Here is a 4,008-nt window from a genome sequence, read left to right on the forward strand (position 1 = left end):
TGATTCTTTCTTCCATTGCATCGAGCTTTGCAATTACTAAACTGATAACATCTTGACCTCTATGTTTACTTTATTTTTCTTTGGTGAAATCCTCCTTTGAGTTGTGATACACTCTTGAATGCTTAGCGAATTCTGCGATCAAAGCTTTATTTGTTGTCGGATCCTTCCTTGTCATGAGCCCTTGTGAGTCTAGAAGTTGGCATGTGCACACATTGACCCCATCGTAAAATATCGAGATTTCTTGTTGCACATTGAAGTCATGTTGAGGGCAATGTCGTATCAATCTCTTGTAACACTCCCAAGCTTCATGTAACGAATCCCTTTCTAATTGTTGAAATTTTTGTATGTTCCTATTAAGCTTCGCCACTTTCGAAGGAGGGGTAAACTGGTTTATGAATTCAGTCTTAAAATCATCCCATGTCGTGATTAATCCAAAAGGAAGTGATTTTAACCATTCCTTAGCTTCACCATTCAATGTGACAAGAAAAAGTCGAAGCATCACCGCATCACGTTTGGTGCATGAAAATAGTTAGAAATTTGCACCACCTCTTCTATATGTTCATAAGCATCCCCGTGCTCCTTTCAATAAAAAGTAGATCTTTTAGCATGCCAAGAATGTGTCCCGGTAGTTCAAACTTTGTAGTGGTTGGGATTTTTGGTGGATCAAGACCCTATATGTTGTCGTTCCTCATATGTCACCTGTACTCATCCATTGACATGGTCGTGATGTCCCCCATTTTTCCTGCTAAAACAAAACTATAAAAACACACGTAAAACACATAAAAACTTAACTAACTAAAATTAAAAAAAAAAACTAACTGAAACGTTACCACGACGTGGCCAAGATGCCCACGACGTGGTTGAAGTTCAGACGGAAAAATAAAATAAAGGCAGAAGAATAACTTTTTGCGGTTTTTACCCCACAAAAAGGATCAAATAACTTAAAGCAATTAAGTTATAACTAAAATAGTTGTTCCCCGGAAACGGCACCAAAAACTTTGATGTGCACTTTATATATCTATCTAGCTTTAAATTTATAAACCTAACTACATAGTTAAATTATGCACTTATAGGCAGTGTACCTAGTCATATTGTAGAATAGCCTGGGTAAGTCGAATTTCGATCACAGAGAATGGTATTTAATTAATAAAATAACTACTAAAAGCTAAACTAAGAAAAACAACTAAAAGTGAGGGTTTTATCTGATTTTACAAGTTCATAAAAACTTAAACTAAAATATCTATTTAATGAATATAAATACGACTTAAAACTAAGAATAAAAGATACTCTCGTTTAGCTTCGAATCCCTCCTTTTTCCTATGGTTTATTTCATGACAATGGATTAATCCGTTAGTTACCAAATAAAAGTTACTAGTCATTGTGGTCAGACTAACTAACATAAGTCAATTTAACGACTTTAACTCCAACGATCATGCAAGTTAAGGACACTAAATTGATTTTAAAGGTAATTTGGAATCTGAATGAAAGAATCTACAGACTACTAATCTTTGGTTAAGTGTAGTAATCAAGCAAATATTATGATCAAATAATGCTCTCTAACACAATTAAGCAACTAACTTATCATATATAATAGGATATGACTAATCACTAACTCTAACAATTTAATGATCATAAATAGCTAGGTAAATCAATTTTATGCAATTAATAGCTAGGTAAATCAATTTTATGCAATTAACTGCAATTTAACTACACAATCTTGAGACAAGGCAATAAAGATAGAAACTTTAACAAGCTAGGTTTAGATTTATCAGACAATATTTAAAGCTAAAACTAACTTCATCAATCCATGAAACACGAAATCAACACATAGTAATTAAGATTTTATCTAATCTAAACGAAAGCAAGGGTTTTTAGCCCATAATCACAGCTGGAAAACATATAAACAATACGAAAACTAGGCTAAACATGATTAAACTAGGAAAATCAAATGTGTAGATGAAAATCCTTGCTCCAATCTCTTTATCCTTTTATCTCTAGTCGAATTATGCCTCTAAGGGTTCTTAGAATGGTTTTTCTTCATTAATTGTCGCAACCCTAAGACCTCTACCCTTTGGAATCGACCTAATGTCTGGAATATTTATAATTACCAAAATCTGGTCCCCACGTCGTGGTTGACCGCCATCACGTCGTGGTCCTGAAGTTTATCCTGTATTCTCCAAGTCAGCATCAAGAATCGCGAAGATTCCATTCACCACGTCATGGTGGTGCACCACGTCGTGTTCGTTGGGAATCAGACATTTCTCAAAACACGAAAGTCGTCCAAAATTTTGTCTAGTTTTCAGATCATTTTACATCACGTCAATTAGAGTTACGAGTCATGAGATATGGTCATAATAGTGACGAGGGATCAAGTTGTCCAACAATATCATTTTTGTGTATTCTTCTTGCCTAAGCTCGCATTTTCCTGCTTCCTGCTCCTCGTTTTCTTCCTTTAAATCACGAGCATATATTCGATGCTACAAAATATATTTCAAACATAATAAGTACATTTTGTTCCAAAATAAACTTAATTTTAACTAAAAGTATTAGAAATATGCATTAAATACATAGTTAAATATGCACATACTGGGGATACTCAGAGCTTCCCTATCAAACATATTCACGAAATCCTTGAGGGATTCCTTAAGATCCTGATCCACCCGATAGAGATCACTAGTGATCTTTTCGAATGTTCCACTACAAGAAAACTGGTTGTTAAAAATATTACCTAAATGTGCAAATGAAGTAATAGTAGGAGGTACATTTAGTATCCATTTCAAGGCTGATCCTGTAAGGGTCTACCAAGACCCTTTCATAGTCAAGCTTCCTTCAAATGTGTGGGAATGGGGATAATCTCCATTCTTTCCCTGTATTGTGCGACATGTTCTTCAAGATCTATAACCCTATCGTAAGGCTTCATACTGGGAGTTTGGAAGCGCTTTGGGACTTCGGTATCAACATTCGTCGAAGAAAATCTTGAGATCCTATGGCTCGTTGGGGAAACGTCTGGTATAGGTTGGACCACCCTAGTCACACTCGAGATCATCCGCCTTAAATGCTGAAGTTCCTTGGCCATGATCAGGCTTATTCCTGCATCAATATCCATGGAGTTAATATTAAAAGTGTTATTATTCACGGAGTTACCAGGATCCTTGTTATTGGGAGTGACGAAGGTTTCGTCCGGATCCTCGATCATATTAGCTTGCTCTTTTGGAGCTACACCCTAAGCAGGAGTAGGGGCCGGTGTTGAGGATCCTATCTCGTGGTGGTTTCATGAGGATCATGTATTGTCAAAGTTCAAGATCTTGGGTTTCAAGATTGAGGGTGCTTCTTCTTGGGGTTTGTGGATCTCCGCCCTCATTCTCTCTATTTCCTTGAGTACCATCTTGTTGTCCTCCTGTTACCGAGTGACTTTGTCGTTGCAATAGAAACTAGCTATTTTCTTCATCATAAAAAGTAGCTCGTTATTGGAAATCAGTACAGGAGGATCCTAAAATCCTTGGGTAGCAACCGGAGAGGTGATTTTCTTCAGTACCTCAGAAGCTTTTTTGGGAGCTCCGCTTCGAGGTGGTGGAAGGTTTTTAAAGGGAAATGAGAGGAATGGAGGAAGATGATAAGGTTGGTTGGGTAGACCTGATTCTCGAATTATGGTGAACACCACGGCCCCACGGTGGGCACCAAATTGTTTCGGTCGAAAATTTATCAAGTATAATTCAACCAAATTGTATGAGAGACGGTGGTGTTAGGATAATGCAAGTGTAGAATAATAATCAAAGTAAAACAAGTGAGTTACAAGGAAAGCCCTTGATCCTTTATATGATCTTCGACATAAAACATTGGGAGGTGATAATGATCACCGGCCTTGTTGCTTTTTATTAAATTTAATTTGAGATTACATAGATGATGAAGATAATACGAGTACAAGTGTGATAATAGAGTTAATCGTGTGTATGGTGTGCAATTTACATGTGTTATTTATAGTCTAAGCTGAATAACAAGAAGTCCGAT

The 4,008-nt window shown here is 36.5% G+C and overlaps 1 non-coding gene across 1 annotated transcript; it reads left to right on the forward strand.

Moving 5' to 3' along the window:
• Positions 1-254: 254 nt before the first annotated feature.
• Positions 255-361, forward strand: LOC145151769 (small nucleolar RNA R71). The gene has a single exon (XR_013732324.1). It is a non-coding gene; the product is annotated as a small nucleolar RNA R71 (small nucleolar RNA).
• The last annotated feature ends 3,647 nt before the right edge of the window (positions 362-4,008 follow it).

Source organism: Lactuca virosa, chromosome 1 (genome assembly GCF_052849685.1).
Source record: "Lactuca virosa cultivar CGN04683 chromosome 1, Lactuca_virosa_CGN04683_v6, whole genome shotgun sequence".
Taxonomy (NCBI): Eukaryota; Viridiplantae; Streptophyta; class Magnoliopsida; order Asterales; family Asteraceae; genus Lactuca; species Lactuca virosa.